This window comes from Nerophis ophidion, linkage group LG17 (assembly GCF_033978795.1).
Source record: "Nerophis ophidion isolate RoL-2023_Sa linkage group LG17, RoL_Noph_v1.0, whole genome shotgun sequence".
Classification (NCBI taxonomy): domain Eukaryota; kingdom Metazoa; phylum Chordata; class Actinopteri; order Syngnathiformes; family Syngnathidae; genus Nerophis; species Nerophis ophidion.
In genome coordinates, this window is record NC_084627.1 from 18186767 (window position 1) to 18211023 (window position 24257).

The following is a 24257-nucleotide window of genomic DNA, read 5'->3' on the forward strand; positions in this document are numbered from 1 at the left end:
ACGTAAGACAACCCGCATCCCATATAAAATTCTGGAAGGCCCGCCTCGGGAAAAGCCTTATCCCTGCAGTTATAGCCGCCCTACCGAGTCATACCAAAGACTTTAAAAATGGGACCCATTACCTCCCTGTTTGGCACTCAACATCAAGGGTTGGAATTGGGGGTTAAATCACCATAAATGATTCCCGGGCGCGGCACCGCTGCTGCCCACTGCTCCCCTCACCTCCCAGGGGGTGATCAAGGGTGATGGGTCAAATGCAGAGAATAATTTCACCACACCAAGAGTGTGTGTGACAATCATTGGTACTTTAACTTTAACTTTAAACAGCAGGCCTGGCCGACCTGTCTGACAAGCCTGTAAACGTGTTGGTCATGTATGATGTCTTTTTGTTATTTTTGTTTGTGATGTGTAATGTCTATTGTTTAAATGTACGGCAGTGAAAATGAATTTCCCCAAAATCTAAATCAATATCAATATGTGGCCATAGGATGAACAAATACATTACGGTACTAAGACTATAGTGGCCATTAACACTTAGTTTCTACAGCTGATATTGCCCAAAGTGCGGCACAGGGGCCACCTGTGGTCTGTGACTCGTTTGTCATCGGCCTTAAGCACCTTACAAAAAAAATAAAAAATAAAAATCGAGATCTCATTTGCATCCCTGGTGGTGAAATCTATCAACAATAGGGGGTCCCAAAAAGGAGGATTTTTAAAAATTGACCGTGTGTGGGTTTTAAAAGTGCTCCCCCTCTGGTCAACATATGAAATAACAAGTGTGTGTAAAAATTAGAAGTGCTCCTCCCGTGGCCAACATATGTAATGACAAATGTGTGCAATAAATTGAAATGCGCTGCCTTTGGCCAATGTATATATATATATATATATATATATATATATATATATATATATATATATATATATATATATATATATATATATATACATATGTATATACAGAGAGAGAGAGAGAGAGAGAAAGAAGGTAACAAATACAAGAACGTGTGTGTGCGTGTGCGTGCCTGTGCATGTGCACGTGTGTGTGTGTGTGTGTGTGTTCTTGTATTTCTACCCTTCTTGAAACATCAACAAGGAAAAGTACCTTCCATATAAGGACCAATGAACAAGTTACAAACAACAACAGAAAAAACACTAAAAGCTGACCTTTTTTTTATATTTGCACAGTATGTATATATTTTTAATGTTGTGAATAAAAATCTTTGAATCTAGAAATGGTGGTCCTAAAGATGTGGGTCTCAAGAAGGAACAATTACAACAACGTGTGTGTGTGTGTGTGTGTTTCTACCCTTTTTGAGACATCAACAAGGAAAAGTACCTTCCATATGAAGACCTATGACGAAGCTACAAACAACAACAAAAAAACAACTAAAAGATTACCTTTTTTATATTTGCTTAGTATGTGTATATTATTAATGTTGTAAATAAAAATCTTTATATCTAGAAGGAGTGGTCCTAAAGAGGTTGGTCTCAAGAAAGTAACAAATACAAGAACATGTGTGTGTGTGTGTGTGTGTGTCTTCTTGTATTTCTACCCTTCTTGAGACATCAACAAGGAAAAGTAAATTCCATATGAGGAACAATGAAGAAGTTACAAAAAACAACAAAAAACCTTACATTTTTTATATTTGCAAAGTATGTATATATTATTAATGTTGTAAATATAAAAACCTTTATATATATAGAAAGGTTGTTCCTAAAGAGATTGTCTCAAGAAGGTAACAAATACAAGAACGTGTGTGTGTGTGTGTGTGTATGAGTGTGTGTCTTATGTTTCTACTCTCGAGACATCAACAAGAAAAAGTACCTTCCATATGAGGACCAATGAAGAAGTCACAAACAACAACAAAAAAACAACTAAAAGCTGACCTTTTTTTATATTTGCATGGTATGTATATATTTTTAATTTTGTAAATAAAAATCTTTGAATCAATAAATGGTGGTCCTAAAGAGGTGGGTCTCAAGAAGGTATCAAATACAAGAACGCGTGTGTGTGTGTGCCTTTTTGTATTTCTACCCTTCTTGAGACATCAACAAGGAAAAGTAAATTCCATATGAGGACCGATGAAGAAGTTACAAAAAACAAAAAAAAAAAACCTAAAAGCTTACCTTTTTTATATATTTGCATGGTATGTGTACATTATTAATGTTGTAAATAAAAATCTTTATATCTAGAAAGGGTGGTCCTAAAGAGGTAGGTCTGAATAATGTAACAAATACAAGAACGTGTGTGTGTGTGTGTGTGTGCGCGCCTTTTTGTATTTCTACCCTTCTTGAGACATCAACAAGGAAAAGTAAATTCCATATGAGGACCAATGAAGAAGTTAAAAAAAACAACAAAAAAAGCTTACCTTTTTTATATTTACATAGTATGTATATATTATTAATGTTGTAAATAACCATTATATCTAGATAGGGTGGTCCTAAAGAGGTAGACCACTAGAAGGTAACAAATACAAGAATGTGTGTGTGTGTGTGTGTGTGTGTGTGAATGAGTGTGTGTGTGTGTGTGTGTGTGTGTGTGTGTGTTTGCCTTAATGTATTTCTACCCTTCTTGAGACATTAACAAGGAAAAGTAAATTCCATATGAGGACAGATGAAGAAATTACAAAAAAAACAACTAAAAGCTTACCTTTTTTATATTTGCATGGTATGTATACATTATTAATGTTGTAAATAAAAATCTTTATATCCAGAAAGGGTGGTCCTAAAGAGGTAGGTCTCAAGAATGTAACAAATACAAGAACGTGTGTGTGTGTGTGTGTGTGTGTGTGTGTGTGTGTGTGTGTGTGTGTGTGTGTGTGTGTGTGCGTGTGTGTGTGTGCGTGTGTGTGTGTGTGTGTGTGAAGTTTGCTCTTTTTCATTTTGGGCCTTTTGCTGCACACAGAGGCGAGGCGAGAGGCAACGAGGTCGAACAAATTGGTGTTTTTGATATTTTATTAGGCAAGTGGGCGGCGACCATCAATAAAGAAGAACTTAGGGATGGAAGGTGCTGAGAAGAAAAGCAGCCAAACACGGCCCTGACCAACATGGCGACCTCCTCCAGTTTATTGTTTATGCCCGAGATTAATGTCAGCGCCATTCACGCAGTCCAACCAATCAACACGGTCATTAGCGCGCGTTGTCACTGACAACTTTAATCAAATCCATCACGGCTCCCCGCTCGCCATTACACCTCCGGCTGCGTAATTATGTCTTCCTTCCTTCCCCCCCCAGACCCCCAAGACGGGAATGCAATATGCGGTAATGTGCCGGCGGGGCCTTTGATTGCAATGCATTCTGGGGTATTCATATTAGAAACGGATCAGCTCGTCTCGGTGTCCTCCTCGCCGGCGTTAAGTCGCCGTTTACGTGACACTCGCAGCACTTTGTATGCAGATGTTAAGCGAGGCGTGTGAGCCACATGCTGATTTCAACTGCTTTCTGACAAAACTGAACAAGATCTATATTTTGACAAATGACATTTAGCGGCGGCAGAGGGGTTAGTTCGTCCAGGCTCGGGATCTTTCTCTGTGGAGTTTGCATGTCCTCCCCGTGAATGCATGGGTTCCCTCCGGGTACTCCGGCTTCCTCCCACTTCCAAAGACATGCACCTGGGGATAGGTTGATTGGCAACACTAAATTGGCCCTAGTGTGTGAATGTGAGTGTGAATGTTGTCTGTCTGTCTGTGTTGGCCCTGCGATGAGGTGGCGACTTATCCAGGGTGTACCCCGCCTTCCGCCCGATTGTAGCTGAGATAGGCGGCAGCACCCCCTCCCCCACCCCCCCACTGGACTTGTAGAATTTGCATAGTTCACCATGCATGCCGTTGTGGTAGAGCGGGGGTCGGCAACCCGCAGCTCTGTAGCTGCTTGCTGCTCTTCAGTGGCTCCCTGGAGCATTTTTAAAAAAATGATTGAAAATGGAAAAATGCCTCATGTGTAGGTATTACAGATGCGCAGATAGGCAATTATATCATCCGCAACCACATCACTAAAGTCGTCATCCACCCGCCATCCACCCGAACCAACATTTCATTAAAGCCACACCCGCCCGCCACCCGCCCGTTGTTACATATCTAATATAGACCATGCAAGGCATTAGTGAGGTTAGAAAGTGTATCTCCCTCCAAAATAGCACAGACACAATGGCTTTCTCGAACTGATTTATTTAAAAGCCTACTTTCCCTTCAAATTTACCATGAAAACTGTAATAAATAAAGCACGTTACAAACGTAAAAATAATAACATGCACAGCATGTGGATCAAACATTTTACCAAATAAAATACCAACAAATGACAAATACCCGCCTTCCGCCCAATTGTAGCTGAGATAGGCGCCAGCGCCCCCCGCGACCCCGAAAAAGGGAATAAGCGGTAGAAAATGGATGGACAAGTACCTCGTTGGCCATACCCGGAAGTAGCTACCTTACATCCGTCGACAGACCAAATGAGACTTTTCAAAATAAAAGTATGCCCACATACTGTTTCAAAGAGTGCTGCTCCTTTTTCGTACGTGGGTAACAACATTTAACTATTTATAAACGGTTGCTTTCTATAGGCTAGTGAGGTAAAGTGTTGTACCTGACAAGTTTGGGCTACCTTGCTTCTGCAGCCTTCATCAGAGGTGTCACGTGATGTTAGCGTGACGTTGTCTGTGACGTGTTATATGGATTGTACCATCAAGAGTTGTCAACTACAACACTTTACCTAATAGCCTGTATAAATCAGCCATTTAGAAATACACGTCAGTAGGCTAAATGAACCTCTTCAACATAACATTTAACTATGTATAATGTAGCGGCTGGATACGGGGTGTTAGCCAATGACTTTGGCTGGGGGGCGGGACTCCCGGGAGAGATAGGGAAGTGACGTTATCGACAGGAAGTGAGAGTTCGAGTTGTCCCGGGAAAAGCGTTAGAGACATGAGAGCTGTTGTGTGGTTGTATTACATCTTGTGCAATAAAGTCAAGACAAACGAAGAAGATTTATGAGCCTACAATCCTGGGATTATTACAATATATATTTCCGAATTGGTTCAACCGCCACCCGCCCGAATCTATTTAAAATCTATTTTTTCGTCATGTCACCCGCCCGACCCGCGGTTTATCCGCGGACTCCGCGGTTGTGACCGCAAACCGCGCATCTCTAGTAGGTATATTTGAGCTAGGGACGGCATGGCGCAGTGGGAGAGTGGCCTTGCGCAACCCGAGGGTCCCTGGTTCAATCCCCACCTAGTACCAACCTCGTCAGGTCCGTTGTGTCCTGAGCAAGACACTTCACCCTTGCTCCTGATGGGTGCTGGTTGGCGCCTTGCATGGCAGCTCCCTCCATCAGTGTGTGAATGTGTGTGTGAATGGGTAAATGTGGAAGTAGTGTCAAAGCGCTTTGAGTACTTTGAAGGTAGAAAAGCGCTATACAAGTACAACCCATTTATATTTATTTATTTATTTAAAGGCCTACTGAAAACCACTACTACCGACCACACAGTCTGATAGTTTATACATCAATGATGAAATATTAACATTGCAACACATGCCAATAAGGCCTTTTTAGTTTACTAAATTACAATTTTAAATTTCCCGCTGACTTTCTTGTTGAAAACGTCGCAGAATGTTGACGCGTGTTTGTGACGTTATTGGTTGAGCGGACATTCTAGTCCAGCACTACTTACGGCTAAAAGTCGTCTCTTTTCATCGCATAATTACACAGTAATTTGGACATCTGTGTTGCTGAATCTTTTGCAATTTGTTCAATTAATAATGGAGACTATAAAGAAGAATGCTGTCGGTGGAAAGCGGTGGATTGCAGCTGCCTTTAGCAACCGTAACAAAACCGGTGTTTCTTTGTTTGTTGTGAAGCTTTAGTGAACATGTTTCTCTACCAAATGTCACCCAGCAAGTTTTTGGATGAGAAAATTGTGATATTAAGTCGGCTCTTACCGGAGACTTGTGCGGAGTTAGCGTCCTTCCTCCTGCAGCAGCTGTCAGAGGCAGCTGTGATCTTGGCTCCTCTATTAGCTTCTTTCAGAGACATTGGCGGTCACCGCAGCCCTCCGACTTTCAGGTATGACTTTATAATCTCACTAAAACACTAGTAACACAATAAGCAGATAAGGGATTTTCCAGAATTATCCTAGTAAATGTGTCTAATAACATCTGAATCGCTCCCACTGCCGTCGCCCTTTTTTTTTTTTCTAGTGCTTCACTCTAACTTTCCTCATCTACAAATCTTTCATCCTCGGTCCAAATCGCTCTTGCTGCTGGTGGCTATGATTATAAACAATGTGAGGATGTGAGGAACCCTACAACCCGTGATGTCACGCGCACATCGTCTGCTACTTCCGGTACAGTCAAGGCTTTTTTATTAGCGACCAAAAGTTGCAAACTTTATCGTCGATGTTCTCTACTAAATCCTTTCAGCAAAAATATGGCAATATCTCGAAATGATCAAGTATGACACATAGAATGGACCTGCTATCCCCGTTTAAATAAGAAAATCTCATTTCAGTAGGCCTTTAATTATCTTTACTTTTATCCTTATCATTTTGATTTTGCATGTCTCATGACTAGAGATAATATCAGATATTCCGATATTGTTCAACTCTTAATTACCGATTCCGATATATACCGATATCAATTAATACTTTCGTGGAATTAACACATTATTATGCTTAATTTTGTTGTGATGCCCCGCTGGATGCATTAAACAATGTAACAAGGTTTTCCAAAATAAAATCAACTCAAGTTATGGAAAATGTCATAATGTGGACTGCAGTGTGGTTTGTTTTCCCGCAATTCAAAGGAACTGGACCGGACATGGAATCTATTACTATGAAAAAGCGCAAACAAAAGACGCGCACAAGGCGGAGAACAGAATTGGCTAAGAAATCAAAAACCAGCACAAAGGCAGAACTAGAGACATAAAAAGACACTAACTGTGGTATTGATAATCAAAAACGTACTTGTTGCCCGATTGTAGCTGAGATGAGCACCCCCGCGACCCCAAAGGAAATAAGGGGTAGAAAATGGATGGATGGATGGAAACTTACTTGTGGTGACGTGAGCAGGGCAGCATGAACTATGACATGAAATAGATATGAAACAGAGTGTGGCGTACAGAGTACAATGACACCAGGCCGACTGCCTGGTAACTACAAGCTTAAATAATAGTGACATGATTATTGACAGGTGCGTGAGTCCAAACAAATCAGGTGTGTGAGTCCAAGAGAATCAGGTGCACTGATTGATCGTCATGGTGTCCAAACAAGGGAGCGCGAAAACAGGAACTAATGGAGTCGTCATAGAAACTAAAACAAACAAGGGTGCACAAAAAACAGGAAGCAATGGAGTCTTAAAACAAAATAGAACATAACAAAACAAAACGTGATCACAAGACATGACAGAAAAAAATGGCAGCATGGCACTGCCATTTTCATTATTGAAATCACAACGTGCATTATTTGTTTTAACATGCCTCAAAACAGCAGCTTGGAATTTGGGACACGCTTTCCCTGAGAGAGCATGAGGAGGTTGAGGTGGGCGGGGTTTTGTTGCGTCCCGGAAGAGTTAGTGCTGCAAGGGGTTCTGGGTATTTGTCCTGTTGTGTTTATGTTGTGTTACGGTGCGGATGTTCAAAGTGTGGCACATATTTGTAACAGTGTTAAAGTTGTTTATACGGCCACCCTCAGTGTGACCTGTGTGGCTGTTGACCAAGTATGCCTTGCATTCGCTTGTGTGTGTGAAAAGCCGTAGATATTATATGACTGGGCCGGCACACAAAAGCAGTGCTTTTTAAGGTTTATTGGCACTCCGTACTCCTCCCTACGTCCGTGTACACAGCGGCGTTTTAAAATGTCATAATTTTTTGTTTTTGAAACCGATACCAATCCTTTTGAAACCGATAATTTCCGATATTACATTTTGAAGCATTTATCGGCCGATAATATCGGCAGCCCGATATTATCGGACATCTCTAATCTGGCGTTTTGTTTTGCAATATGATTAAACTTTTGTTACCTTCTAGTACCTGCTGATCTGTATTTGGGATCTGCATGAATCCTGAAAAATTGCGTATCAAAAATAATATTTTTTTAACATACAAATGTTTGTATTTTTGTTTAGAACCAAAGTTTATTGAGAAATTTGAGCAAAAAAAAGTTTTCTCTCTATTTCCAGTTACCATGGCAGCCGAGGAGGGCGGGAAGGCCTTAGCACACCTGGTAGCCATGGCCTTTGTCCACTTATACTGATTGCAAATACCTGTCCATTGCTGGCCCTTCCACTTGTGTTCCAAATACTCTGAAGCTGTGTTGCTACTTTGTACAATACGCTCTTTTATCATGGCATTGGGACCCTAGTGCCTTTGCTTTTTGTTCACTCCCTAATTTTTGGGACAAAATAGTTTTCTTAAACTGCAGCTACGTCTCTCTCTGCTTCCGGGGTCCAATTATTTCTTGAGCGTTACAAACATGAACACAAGACACCATTTCCCTTCCCCATTCAGACAATATAGATAAACACATTGCTGTCTGAGCAACTAAGCTAATTGTTACAGTATTTGGCTCTCTTGGCACAGAGTGATCAATCTATACCAGGGGTCGCCAACCTGTCGATCGCAATCTACTTGTCGATCTTTGGGACCCTACCGATCAATTGTGAAAATATTGGGAACATTTTTTTTAATATGACATATGTCAGTGACAACAACATCTGGGGAGTGACCAACAGAACTGCAATCAGGCACGCATTTTAACATGTCAACACCTCTCTCGCTTCAGCCTCACCACATCGGACATCAAACAACTTTTCCCTCAACCACGAGTCCATGACAATCGTTGCTCGCCTGCGATGGGAGCTAACAAGCGAAATACTAAATTTTGTGAACATTGCTCCAAAGTTCGGATTTTATGTTGATTTATTGTGCATGCGAAACTAAACATTGACTTGTGCAAAGGCAGTAATATATACAAGCCAGCAGCCAAAGCACATCCCCGTTTATCTCTCATGTGTGACAGAGAAAAAAAACACGCCAGGTGAACAGTTGAGTTTACTACTTCCGGCGCTGACGTAAGACAACCATGTGACTCGTGTCTCATATGTGACCATAGGATGAACAAATATAGAACACTACTAAGACTATAGTGGCCATAAACAATTAACTTCTACAGCAGGAGTGCCTAAAGTGCCGCACAGGGGCCATCTGTTAGTCAATGCCCCTCGGCACATTACAAAAAAACACTAGCAAAAACTGGGAAAAGACCAAGAAACGTAATGAGAAAAAGCCAAAGTTATGAAATTAGCCAATAATGGCACAAAGCTTTGTTTTTAAAAACAACGATAAAACAAAATAATGTATATACATAAATGTATTTTTCATTAAAAATATATATGTACATATATATACATATATTTAAAAATGTATACACGTATATACACACACATACATATACATACACATACATATATATATAAATATACATACATATATAAAAACACATATACATACACACACATATATATATATATATATATATATATATATATATATATTATGTATTTATTTATTAACAGACAGACATAGTTTTGTAATTCATTATCGTTCCTTTTGTTAATATCAGAGTCCGTTCTGCCAAAAGGTCATCCCGAGAAGCACACAGCTTATGGACAGGGACCCCCAGTTAAAATATACATCATCCTATAATAAACAAAATTGTTGGAACACCCAACTGATATCACATGGACAATGATAAGACCTTCTGGAGGAAGGTTTTGGGTCACATTAAACAAAAATTGAGCTGTTTGGCCACAATAACCAGCAATATGTTTGGAGGAGAAAAAATAAGTCCTTTAATCCCAGGAACACCAATCCTGCTGTCTAAGCATGGTGGTGTTAGTATCATGCTCTGGGCCTGTTTTGCTGCGCTGCCAAAAGAACCGGTGCTTTACAGAGAGTAAATGGGACAACAAAAAAGAAGGATTACCTCCAAATTCTTCAGGACAACCTAAAATCATCAGCCTGGAGGTTGGGTCTTGGGTGCAGTTGGGTGTTCCAACAGGACAATGACCCCCAAACACATGTCAAAAGGGGTAAAGGAATGAATAAATCAGGCTAGAATTAAGGTTTGAGAATGGCTTTCCCAAAGTCCTGACATAAATGTGTGGACAATGCTGAAGAAACAAGTCCATGTCAGAAAAACAACAAATTTAGCTGAACTGCACCAATTTTGTCAAGAGGAGTGATCAAAAATTCAACCAGAAGCTTGTGGATGGCTACCAAAAGCACCTTATTGCAGTGAAACTTGCCAAGGGACATGTAACCAAATATTAACAGCAGATTTGGTCACATTTTGTGTAGACTCATAATAAATTCATAAAAGAACCAAACTTCATGAATGTTTTTTTTGTGACAAACAAGTATGTGCTCCAATCACTCCTTCACCAAAAAATAAGAGTTGTACAAATTATTGGAAACTCAAGAGAGCCATGACATTATGTTTTTTACAAGTGTATGTAAACTTTTTATCGCAACTGTATCTAAACACAGTTCATGCAGGGGGTAGATCTTGCTTTGGTTTTTGGCTGAGACCAGGGATCTTGGGCTCGAACAGGTTGATGACCACTGATCTATATGCAGTTGGAGCGGCAACTCTTTTTTTTGCTTTGATCATTAGGAAACACTCAAAAACCATTCCAAATTAAAGTGGTGGAAGAAAACATCTAAAAATAAAAATAGTACAGCTCTTGAGAAGCCAGAATATTTAATGTTTCTTTTGCCAATGAAAGCATATTGTGTGCCTGTTGTTTGTTTGTGTGTGTATATATATATATATATATATATATATATATATATATATATATATATGTATATATATATGTATATGTATACATACACTTATATATATACATATATACACACAGTATATATATACACAGTCTCTGTATACATATATATATATATACACACAGTATATATATATATATATATATATATATATATATATATATATATTCAGAGGGGTTAGTGCGTCTGCTTCACAATACGAAGGTCCTGAGTAGTCCTGGGTTCAATCCCGGGCTCGGGATCTTTCTGTGTGGAGTTTGCATGTTTCTCCCCGTGAAGGCGGGTTTCCACCAGGTACTTCGACTTCCTCCCACCTTCAAAGACATGCACCTGGGGATAGGTTGATTGGCAACACTAAATTGGCCCAAGTGTGTGAATGTCTCCTGTCCAAAGGCAAAACCCAGTAACTCAATTTTGGTCAAAACTGAGCTGATAATAATTTTGGAGTTCCTAGGTGATATGCTTTACATTAGTGTGTGCGATATTGTAATTTGTTCCGTAAGTAAGCTGTTACGCGCATGGCAGGACCTAGCAACTACCACATAACCGCGTTGATACAACAGAAAAACCTAGTATCTCAAGGGACAAATCGAAGCTTTTTTGTCAGTCGCCTTATTGTCTTTAATGAGACATTTGCACGAATGGGGGCCGACGGTCAACCTGATTATGTGATATTATGGCACGAGGGGATATTTGGAAGATTGGCCCAGGACGTTGCAAGCACCTTCATTAAATGTATTGTTCTTGATTCTTCCCCTTGCATACTCTTTTGGGCAGAAAACTGTGGAGGTCAAAATCAAAACTGGACGCTGTACACGGCTCTTGCCCAATGTGCAAACGCAGAACGGGGCCCACCCCAAATTGTGATAAAATATCTGGAGAAAGGGCACACGTTCATGAGAGCAGATTCAATCCATGGCTCAATCGGCAAGAAAATGAAAGCTCAAGAAAACATCTATACGTTTGATGACTTTGTAAATCTTTGTAAGACAGCATCAAGATAGATTGGTTTTCCTTTGTTTTCTCAAAATCAGCTAGAAGTGAGTTACTAGGTTTTGCCTTTGGACGGGAGATGTGAGCGTGAATGTTGTCTGTCTATCTGTGTTGGCCCTGAGATGAGGTGGCGACTTGTCCAGGGTGAACGCCACCTTCCGCCCGATTGTAGCCCCCCCCCGCGACCCCAAAGGGAATAAGCGGTCGAAAATGGATGGATATATATATATATATATATATATATATATATATATATATATATATATATATATATATATATATATATATATATTTATATATATATATATATATATGAGATAAACCTTGGTTAGTGTGGGGTTAAGCACTTTTTGAGCAACTTCGACAGCAGGATGATAGTAATGATAAAATTACCGTTACATCAATTTTTCACCAACATTCATTCTTTTTTTTTAATTAAATTGACTTTTCCTGTGATATAAAAGTGCAAGAGCCTAAACAAATGGGAATTTCTATAAAGCCGTCAGCTATCAGCTCGCATTAATTTCATTTTCCTGCATTTTGGCCCGCCAGCAACATCTGTCAGCTAGTTCTGAGTGGGAGAACTTCGAGTCATTTATCAATGCATCAAAAACACTTGAATAATGTAATTATTTGTGTTAACTCGACGTTTACTCCGAGCATTTTTTGCAGCCTTTCCGTTTCGCAGAGTTGTAGAAATAATGTCATGACTAAAGTAAGAAAAAGAAAGCTATTTGCATGCAAGACCAGTAAATAATTCTAAAAAAAAATATATACATATATATATATATATATATATATATATCAGGGGGAAAAAGGGAAAATAAAGTGATGGCAAGTTAGGTCTTTGATGAATGACTAAAACAAATAATTAGTGAATCAGGTTGTAATTAATCCTCTGAATAAATTAGTCGTTTTAATGGGTGATAAATCTTCCCTCTCCTATTTGGTACTCTTGGAATGTTTAAGCCCGCTTTGCGCTGCCTCCTCGTTACACTTGTCAGAATTGAAAAGAGGACATGCTTATACTCACAGATAATCACCCTTTTTTTCATTAGGGCTCTTGGCTTTGCAAAGGGGCCATCTCCGGGGGCCCCCCGTGGCATCTATGAGGTGTTAACTGCTCCCCATGGGAGCCTGTCTGGCTGCGGGCTCACCCCCTACACCGACCTACCACCCGCCACACCCACGGGGAGCGACGCTCACCAAAAGCACTCAGACTTCACAGATGGTCGCCACGCAAGCAGCCGGCCCCGTCCGTCGTGCTTTTTCAATTACCAGCGCGAGCCGGGAGAAGGTCATCGCTCAGCTGTCAGCGCCTAGAGGGCCCCGGGGATGGATGGAGGACCCGGGATTCCTGCATCCAGCAATCACCCCCGCACCTGCTGCGACCATCTTCTTAGTACAGTCGCCCCCCGTTTATTGCGGTTAATTGGGTCCGGATAGGATTGTGATTAACACATTTCCGCTAATTAGGATTATTTTTAATAAATTTAATATTTTCATAGTAGAGCTAGGGATGGGCGATGTGGCCTAAAATCTATATTACCATACAGTATCACAATATTTTATTTGTCATATAATAAAAGCATTTCAAATATAAATATTTTTTTTGACACCCTTAGTCAGGCCTCGGAAATACATTTGACTCGAGGGGCCAAATTTTGAGAAATAATTGTGTCTGGGGGCCGGTATATCGGATTTTTTGGAACACTAATACTATGACGCTTGGTTGGCATCGTGGTGAAGCGGTTGCGTTCTCTCAATGAGGCAGTCAGATAAGACACAGCGTAAAGGTAAGAAACGATTTATTTATGCTAAAGAACAAAAACACTTGCACAAAGGCACTATAGTCAAAACCAACAGAACTAGCATGTGAGCTAGAAGGAACAAAAGACGCTAGCATGTGAGCTAGGGAAATAAACAAACAAGTTCAAATCGAGTTCAAAAGGTATTTACCACAATGCGGGATAGCGACGTCACCTGTTGCATCAACAGCAAATTACACTGCGAGACCGAAGGAACAAAAAGAGCAGGCTTAAATACAGTGGATAATCAAAAAACAGGTGCGCGTGACAAACAAAAGGCAGGTGACACAAATGCGTTGCTAAGGAAACGGAACAAACAGGAAGTGCCACCAGGATCTAAGGAAGACAAACTAACCAGATGTGATACAAAAACAGAACTAAACAAGAACATGACATGATCCAAGTAGCGGATCGTGACAAATACAGAACCTCACAATAATGTCTGATTGAATGCTAAAAACATTATGACAGACCGCCTTGAATGGAGTGAAACACCCAGAATGTACATGGAAATAAAAAATGTGGAATTTACAATATTAACTATGAACAATAAAACACTGAATATTGACAACATAAGAACGTCACACCCTTTCTCGATCGACATATTTTACAATCGAGCGAAAGGCAACAAAAATGTAACAAACACAGCGAAATTTGAACAAGAAGGGTAAAACAAAAAACAAAAACATACCTATCTACTCCCAAGTGGGCCGGACTGGTTAAAGGGGAACATTATCACAATTTCAGAAGGGTTAAAACCCCAAAAAATCAGTTCCCAGTGGCTTATTTTATTTTTCGAAGTTTTTCTCAAAATTTTACCCATCACGCAATATCCCGAAAAACGGCTTCAAAGTACCTGATTTACACCATCGCTATATCCACCCGTCTATTGTCCTGTGACATCACTGCATGAAGCCACCAGAAACAAAAATGGTGGATAGCACAGAAAGGTATAGCATAGTAGCTCGGATTCAGACTCGGATTTCAGCGCCGTAAGCGATTCAACAGATTACGCATGTATTGAAACGGATGGTTGGAGTGTGAAGGCAGGTACCAAAAACGAAATTAAGGAAAAACAGAAGCTTTTTAGCCATATCATGACAGACAGGGGCACGGGAGGAAGCACGGACGAATTCGGCGATCGCCTTCTAACCAACGATTGGTATGTGTTTGTTTGGCATTAAATGTGGGTGGAGGGAAAGGCTGGATGCAAATATAGCTACAAATGAGGCATAATGATGCAATATGTACATACAGCTAGCATAGATAGCATGTTAGCTTTGATTAGCTTGCAGTCATGTCGTGACCAAATATGTCTGATTAGCATACTACACATAAGTCAATAACATCAACAAAACTCACCTTTGTGATTTCGTTGATTTTATCGTTGGAAATGCATCTGCTTTTAGTGTCGCAGGATATCCACACATTCTTGCCATCTCTGTGCCATCTCTGTCGTAGCATAGCTGTCGTGGGTACAGTGTGCAGAACAAACGAGGGACTTTCGCATCTTTTGACCACCGGTGCAACTTGAATCGGTCTCTGTTCGTGTTGTTACACCCTCCGACAACACACCGACGAGGCATAATGTCTCCAAGGTACCGGAAAACAGTCGAAAAACCGGAAAATAACAGAGCTGATTTGACTCGGTGTGTGTAATGTGTTTGAGAAAATGGTGGGTCGCTTCACGGTGTGACGTCACGGGTGAAAGGTCGTCGCTCCGACAGGCGAACAATTGAAAGGCGTTTAAATCGCCAAATTCACCCTTTTAGAGTTCCGAAATCGGTTAAAAAAACATATGGTCTTTTTTTCTGCACCATCAAGGTATATATTGACGCTTACATAGGTCTGGTGATAATGTTCCCCTTTAAATCACGGCACGATAACTTAAAAATAAAGACGACTTCAGATTGTTTTCTTTTGTTTAAAAATAGAACAAGCCCATTCTGAAATTGTAGAAATCATAATGTTGTTGGGGGTTTTAATATTAATCGATCTTTATTTGTCGTTATTTACATTTTATGAATCAATTATATGATAATGTTTATTAGTCAACTCATTGGTGTTAATTTTCAATCTATAAAGATAAAAAAAAACTATTTGAAAATCTAATTATCGAATGTTATTTATGTAGTTTGATCATTTTCCTTGAGTGATGTACTAACATTGTCATGATCCGTGGCCCGGATCATGTTTTTGTTGTATTCTGTTAGTTTTTGACTCCTTTAGTTCCTGTTTTGTGCACCCTTGAGTTTGTTTTAGTTACCATGGTTACTTATTATTTTCACCTGCCTCTGATTGGTGTTCCGGACACTCATCTGTTTCCCGAGCACTAATCAGAGGCATTTTTTAAGCCTGTATTTGCCGGTCAGACCGACTGGCTGCATTGTTTTCTTTTGCTATAGTTACGTGAGTATTCCTTGTCTTCTTGCCTATGCTAAGTGTTAGCCTTAGTTTTGAGTGCTAACAGCACATTTTTCCTCTGTTTTTTTTTTTTTTTTAGTTTTTGGTACTTGTTTGACTTTTGACAAAAATAAACCATTTTCCTACCTGCACGTCCTGTCCAGAGTGTTCCGTCTGCATCCCGGGGGAAAAAACCTTGGAGTAAGCTGCGAACCCCCCCAAGTGACAAACATGTGGTTTATTTGTACATATGTAGCATCATCTACAATGATATAAAGAATTGCTATCGTGACATCCGGTGGAGACATTTAGAACAGCTGTTTCTTTCATTCCAAAATTTTAGGTACATTTTTATACTTAGCAAATTCGATCGCAGTTTGACACCCCTGATCTGATATATCTGATATATCACTAAGCTTTAGAACTTTGTTGTAAAAATCTCCATCCGCATCTGTCCCTGACCGCTCTGGAAACAGTCAGTGGAAACGTTCCCCTCCCACACTGCTCGGTGCCTCGTCTGAGCTGCTGTGACTTGGATCAGTGGTTCTCAAATGGGGGCACGCGTACCCCTGGGGGTACTTGAAGGTATGCCAAGGGGAACGTGAGATTTTTTTTAAATATTCTAAAAATAGCAACAATTCAAAAATCCTTTATGAATATATTTATTGATCAATACTTCAAGAAAATATGAATGTCAGTTCATAAACTGAAAAGTAATGCAACAATGCAATATTCAGTGTTGACAGCTCGATTTTTTTGTAAACATTTTCCATAAATATTGATGTTAAAGATTTCTTTTTTTGTGAAGAAATGTTTAGAATTAAGTTCATGAATTCAGATGGATCTCTGTTACAATCCCCAAAGTGGGCACTTCAAATTGATGATTACTTCTATGTGTAGAAATCTTTATATATAACTGAATCACTTGTTTGTTTTTCACCAAATTTTTAGTTATTTTTATATCTTTTTTTCCAAATAGTTCAAGAAAGACCACTACAAATGAGCAATATTTTGCATTGTTATACAATTTAATAAATCAGAAACTGATGACATAGTGCTGTATTTTACTTCTTTATCTCTTTTTTTGCACCAAAAATGTTTTGCTCTGACTAGGGGGTACTTGAATTTAAAAAAAATTCACAAGGGGTACATTACTGAAAAAAGGTTGAGAAACACTGACTTAGATTGCCATAGTAACTAGTACATCATACAAAAGCGCAGATTCCAATCATTGAAATACTTTGCTGGACGAAGTGGCTGGGGAGAGGGAAATCTGGGCTTCCCTGCTTAGGCTGCTGCCCCCGCGACCCGACCTTGGATAAGCGGAATAAGATGGATGGATGGATGTATAGTTCAAGACTTACGGTAAATTGAAAACATCACTGCACATCATAATGGCGATTACAGTTTCGATCTTAAAGATCTAAACAACTTATTTGGGAATGTCCGGCAGGCCAGATTAAAAAGCTTAACGGGCCGCATGCCTCAATTTGCCATGAATTGATAAACGTGGACCCCGACTTAAAAAAGTTGGAAAAACTTATTCGGGTGTTACCATTTAGTGGTCAATTGTACGGAATATGTACTGTACTGTGCAATCTGCGAATAAAAGTGTCAATCAATCAATCAAAACAAAGGCCAGATCTGCCCTTAGTCATTAACATGCATTATCAGGATATAACGATATCATTAAAAGCTCTATTGGCCGAATTTACATGGTTTACATCATATTTAGTCCTCATCACGCAACCCTAGTTAGTGTGACGGTACAACGGGAGAAGAAGACGGCAGAGGAACGATGACGTCGTTAGCTGTCAGCGTATTTAATGACAGTTTAGTGTGTGAGTGAGATGTGTATTTAACCAAAGAGATGTAGTGTGACGAAGTGTGAGACTTATCTGAGTATGGTTGCCAGAGGGTGTTGAGGATGCGTGTTGGGATCCAGGCGGAAGTCCAGCAAGGAGCAAGGCGGAATCGAACGTCGGGGAGCAGGCAGATGGTCAAGGGCAGGAGCTTGGTTTCGTGGTCGTTAGGCAGGCGTGAGGTCGATGTCCAGGAAGGCAAGGGAAAATCCACGGGAGGTCCAAGGTGACGAGACACACAACTCGACGACAAGGAAGGATGGCGGGAGGTGTACTTGGTACGTGAAGCTACGTTCTCGCGTCGGATCTCAGGCTGCGTCTGCTCTTGAAGGCAGCTCGCTCATCACAGGCAGGTGTGTAGTTTGGTGAGTGTTTGCAGGTGCGAGGAGGCACGCCCGCAGCGGAGAGAGAGCACATGTGGGAGTGGCCCGTGGTGTGCTTGTCCGGACGCCCAGCAGGGGGAGACATAGCAGGAAGAGAGGAAGCAGGAGTGTGACCCATAACAGCAACCCCCCTCTTACGCGAGACTCCCGGCGAGCTTCGGGGTGCGCTCTGTAAAAGTCCTTGATAAGGGAGGGGTCGGCGATGTAAGAGGCCGGTACCCAGGACCTATCTTCAGGGCCATAGCCCTCCCAGTCCACAAGGTAGACCCAACCCCTCCCCTGTCGCCGAACCTTGAGGATCTCCTTGACGGTCCAGACTTGGTCCCCATCCTCGAGGACTCTAGGAGGGGGAGGGGCGGGGGTGGGGGCGGACAGGGGACTGTTAACAACAGGTTTGACCTGGGAGACATGAAAGACAGGATGAGATCTCATGGAATGTGGAAGATCCAATTGTACAGCAGCAGGGTTGATCTTCGATTTGACCGTATAAGGTCCAACAAAACGTGGTGCAAGTTTCTGGGAGGGAATCGGGAGGTGGAGGTCCTTGGCCCGAAGCAGGACCTGCTGTCCGGGCTGGTAGTCGGGAGCCGGGATGCGCCGCCGGTTGGCATTGCGACACATCCTAACAGACGCCTTCAATAGGGAAGCACGGGCGGACCTCCACACTCTGCGGCATCGTCTCAGGTGTGCCTGGGTGGAAGGAGTTGCCACCTCGATCTCCTGGGAGGGAAATAAGGGAGGTTGAAATCCCAGCCAGCATTCAAATGGAGACATACCCGTAGCTGCGCAGGTCAAGGAGTTGAAAGAGTACTCCACCCATGGAATAAACTTACTCCATGAGTTAGGCTGTTGCGCAGCCATACAGCGCAGCATGGTCTCCACCCCCTGGTTGGCCCTCTCTGCTTGACCATTGCTTTGGGGGTGGTAGCCGGAAGTCAGACTGACCGTGGCCCCAATGCCCTTGCAAAAATCCTGCCAGACCCGAGAAATGAATTGAGGGCCACGATCAGAGACTATGTCGGAGGGGATCCCGTGGATCCTGACCACATGCTGGACCAGCAGGTCTGTGGTTTCAGCAGAGGATGGAAGCTTGGGCAAAGGAATAAAGTGTGCTGCCTTGGAAAACCTGTCGACGATAGTGAGGATTGTGGTGTTACCTCTAGAAGTGGGAAGTCCCGTGATGAAATCAACAGCAACGTGGGACCAAGGTCGATTGGGGATGGGAAGAGGGTGTAAGAGGCCGGCAGGAGGGCTGTGGCTTGCCTTGTTCCGGGCGCAGACGCTGCAGGCGGCGACAAACTCCCGGGTATCCGCCTCCATGGTAGGCCACCAAAAACGGCGTCGGATAAAGCCTAGTGACCTATGGACTCCGGGATGACAGGTAAACACACTAGAATGAGCCCAATCAAGTACCTTGGCCCTTAAAGGTTCTGGGACGAACAGCCTATTAGGGGGTCCGTTTCCGGGACCAGGGTCAGAACGTAAGGCCGTCTTGACCAGGCCCTCGATCTCCCAAGTTACCATCCCGATGATGCGGTTAGGGGGAAGGATGGTCTCGGAAGTAGACTTAACGGTAGGTTCCTCTGAGAATATTCGAGAAAGAGCGTCCGCCTTGCCATTGCGTGAACCAGGTCTGTAGGTGAGAGTGTAATCGAATGGACAGAAAAATTGTGCCCAGCGAGCTTGCTTGTCATTCAGTCTTTTAGCGGATCGGATGTGAATGAGGTTGCGATGGTCGGTCAGGACCAGGAACGGATGCTTGGCCCCCTCCAGCCAGTGTCGCCATTCGACCAGCGCCTCGTGGACTGCCAACAGTTCTCGGTTCCCAGCATCGTAGTTTCTCTCAGCTGGAGAGAGACGTCTAGAAAAGAATGCACAAGGGTGCAACACATTACTCCCACTGGAACGCTGGGACAAGACTGCCCCAATCCCGGAGTCAGAAGCGTCCACTTCAACCGTGAACGGCACATCCGGGTCAGGGTGTACGAGAACGGGGGCGGAACTGAAGCTCCTCTTGAGGTTCTGGAACGCCACGTCTGCCTCCTTGTTCCACCTAAATGCAGTGATCGTAGATGTTAGTGCGTGGAGAGGTGCAGCTACCTTACTGAAGTTGAGGATGAATCGACGGTAAAATCCTGCAAAGCCTAGGAATCGCCTCAGTTCCGTACGGGTGTTTGGTTGAGGCCACTCCATAACCGCTTTGACTTTCTTGGGGTCGGCTCTGATGTTACCCTTCTCGATGATGTGGCCAAGGAAGTTTACAGAAGATGAATGGAATTCACATTTCTCTGCCTTGACGAACAAGCGGTTCTCGAGGAGGCGCTGTAGGACCTGTCGGACATGCTGCTGATGCTCCTGCATGTTGTGAGAGAAGACCAGAATATCATCCAGGTAAACAACCACAAATTTGTCGAGCATGTCTCTTAAAACGTCGTTAACTAGAGCTTGAAAGACAGCTGGGGCGTTGGTCAGGCCGAAGGGCATGACCCGGTACTCGAAGTGGCCAAGGTGCGTGTTGAAGGCTGTCTTCCACTCATCCCCCTTCCTAATCCGGACAAGATGGTAAGCATTGCGGAGGTCAAGCTTGGTGAAGACAGTTGCAGGAGCAAGAGGTTCAAAGGAGGAGCTCATGAGTGGAAGGGGATACCGGTTCTTGACTGTGATGGCGTTGAGTCTTCGGTAGTCGATACAAGGGTGTAGGCAGCCATCCTTCTTGCCGACAAAGAAGAATCCGGCGGCTACCGGTGACTTGGAGGGAGTGATGATACCTGAAGAGAGTGAGTCCGTAATATAGTTAGACATAGCCTTCTTCTCAGGTATGGACAGGTTGTACAAGCGGCTAGAAGGAAGTACTGCGTCAGGTACGAGATCAATGGCACAGACGTACGGTCTGTGCGGGGGTAGAGATAGTGCCTGGGCCTTATTGAATACAGCTGCAAGGGCATGGTAAACCGCGGGGACCCCAGACAGGTCAGATGGGGACGACTTAAGCTTGGGGCTCTCCAAGACAGGGGATGCTGCCTTGAGACAGTTAGCATGGCATGCCGTGCTCCAGGATAGGATCTTACCAGAGATCCAGGAAATATGGGGGTCATGCTGGCGAAGCCATGAACGGCCGAGGACAAGAGGAACGATAGGGGCATTGAGGATTAACAAACTAATCTGCTCCGTGTGGTTGCCGGACAGGGTTAGTGTGAGCAGTGCTGTACGGTGGGTGATGGGACCCAGGGGATGCCCGTCCAGGGCCTGAGCTGGTAAAGGCTTGTCCAGAGGCAGAAGCTCAATCCCGGCCTGACAGGCAAAATTACGGTCCATAAAACTAACATCTGCTCCTGAGTCTACATACGCTCCCACCTTCAGTCCTCTTGATTCCCAAGACAATGTTGCGGGGAAAAGGATACCAGGGTCACAGTGGCTCCGGGTAAAGGTGGTGTGGCTCACAAGTACTCCCCTTACTTGTGAGCCTGGTCTTTTGGTCGTGTGGGGCAGGTCACGATCATGTGACCCGCACAACCACAGTAGAGGCAGAGGCGCTGATGGAACCTCCTTTCCCGTTCCTCCGTGGCCAGTCGAGTCCTGCCCAACTGCATGGGTTCCATCCCGCTGGTTGGTGCGGGGAGAAACCCAGACTGGTCCACCAAGTGGGCGCCTTCATCCCCACCTCTGGCCGCGCTAGGAGAGTAAGAAACGGTACGGTTCCCCCACACCGGCCTTCTGGTCCTCTCCTGGACTGAAAGTCTTCGTTCAGCCGCTCGTTCCTTGAGTCTCTTGTCTATCAGTAGGGCCAGCTGAATGAGGTCCTGGTAGGAGGCAGGTTGGTCCCGCAACAATCCGTCCTTGATCTCGTCGGAGAGGCCTCGACGGTAGGCGCTCAACAAGGCCTTGTTATCCCACCCGCTGTCTGCGGCCAGGGTGCGGAACTCAAGAGTGTAATCTGCCACAGAACGAGAACTTTGCTGAAGGGAGTGTAGACGTGAGGCGGCGTCTCCTCCATCGGAGGGATGGTCAAAAACTGCCCTAAACTCCGTGCGAAAAGCATCATAATTCATGCTGAGGCCAAGGTTGTGGTCCACAGCTGCTGTGGCCCACTGGAGAGCCCTTCCGGTCAGTAAAGAAAAAATAAAGGCAATCTTGGCCCTGTCAGAGGTGTACCGGGAGGGCTGATGACGAAATACCATATCACACTGGACCAGGAAACCACAACATAACTCAAAATCCCCTTCGAAAGCCTCAGGGCTAGCGATCTTCGGCTCGCAGGAAGACGGGGGCTGTGTGGGGGCTGCCGCGGCGGGGGCAGCTAGTACGCGCTCCGGGGGAGCGGCAGAGCTTGGGGAGATCAAGTCCAGTCGAGCCAACATGCTAGCAAAAGCAGCATCCAGCTTATTCTCAAGAACACAAAAGCGCTCTTGGTGCTGCTGGAGTGCAGTGTGCATGGCTGCGACACTTGGTACCGGGGAGCCTCGGGAGGGGAGCGGGGTACGTGCCGCGTCTTTGCCGTCTGGTTCTGACATGGCGAGAACGTACTGTGACGGTACAACGGGAGAAGAAGACGGCAGAGGAACGATGACGTCGTTAGCTGTCAGCGTATTTAATGACAGTTTAATGTGTGAGTGAGATGTGTATTTAACCAAAGAGATGTAGTGTGACGAAGTGTGAGACTTATCTGAGTATGGTTGCCAGAAGGTGTTGAGGATGCGTGTTGGGATCCAGGCGGAAGTCCAGCAAGGAGCCAGGCGGAATCGAACGTCGGGGAGCAGGCAGATGGTCAAGGGCAGGAGCTTGGATTCGTGGTCGTTAGGCAGGCGTGAGGTCGATGTCCAGGAAGGCAAGGGAAAATCCACGGGAGGTCCAAGGTGACGAGACACACAACTCGACGACAAGGAAGGATGGCGGGAGGTGTACTTGGTACGTGAAGCTACGTTCTCGCGTCAGATCTCAGGCTGCGTCTGCTCTTGAAGGCAGCTCGCTCATCACAGGCAGGTGTGTAGTTTGGTGAGTGTTTGCAGGTGCGAGGAGGCACGCCCGCAGCGGAGAGAGAGCACATGTGGGAGTGGCCCGTGGTGTGCTTGTCCGGACGCCCAGCAGGGGGAGACATAGCAGGAAGAGAGGAAGCAGGAGTGTGACCCATAACAGTTAGAGCATTAAAAAAAAAAACGTTTACAACCTTCTAAATGTTTTTTTTTTAACTTGATTAGAGCTATCCAAACATAAAATACCACCCATATAGTTACCTTTACATTTGTTTTACCTAATATAGTAGCCCTGAGCGTTTTTCTTCTGTAGATCCCAGGACTCACTGGTAGCTCGGAGGATCCTCCAGGGTTTATAGTTATAGCCGTTGCCACAAAACACAGCTACGACGTGGCAATACGTTGTCACATCCCGGGTAATTCCTCTAAACCAGGGGTTTCAAACTCATTTTAGATGGGGGGCCACATGGAGAAAAATCTACTGCAGAGTGGGCCGGACTGGTAAAATCAAAATAAAGACAACTTCAGATTGTTTTGTTTTGTTTAAAAATAGAACAAGCACATTCTGAAAATGTACAAATCCGCCATGGCATGGACTTTGGTGTGATTTGTTATCCCGTGGTGCAAAGCGACTGGATCGGACAAGGCGGGAATCTTAACACGAAAAAAAAGGAACAAAGGAAAGGTGCTCTCAGCTAAGGTTCAAAACTGTGACGATCGAGCACTTCTTTTCTGTTTGTTAACTTGTTTTTTGTATTCACTTCTTATTTTGGTTTCCACTTCCTGCTTGTTCCGTTGTGCACTGTTTTTGTTCACACACCTGCTATTGATTGGCACCTGGTCCACACCTGTTTTTGTTTTTGATGAAAATTAAAGTCATCTTACCTGCTCTAAGCTCTTATGGTTCTTGCATCTCGGGGTAACTAAGCGGCAGCCATGCGGTTCCGTGACAAAAACTTGGCTAAGAAAACAAAACTATCACAAAGGCAAACCTATGGT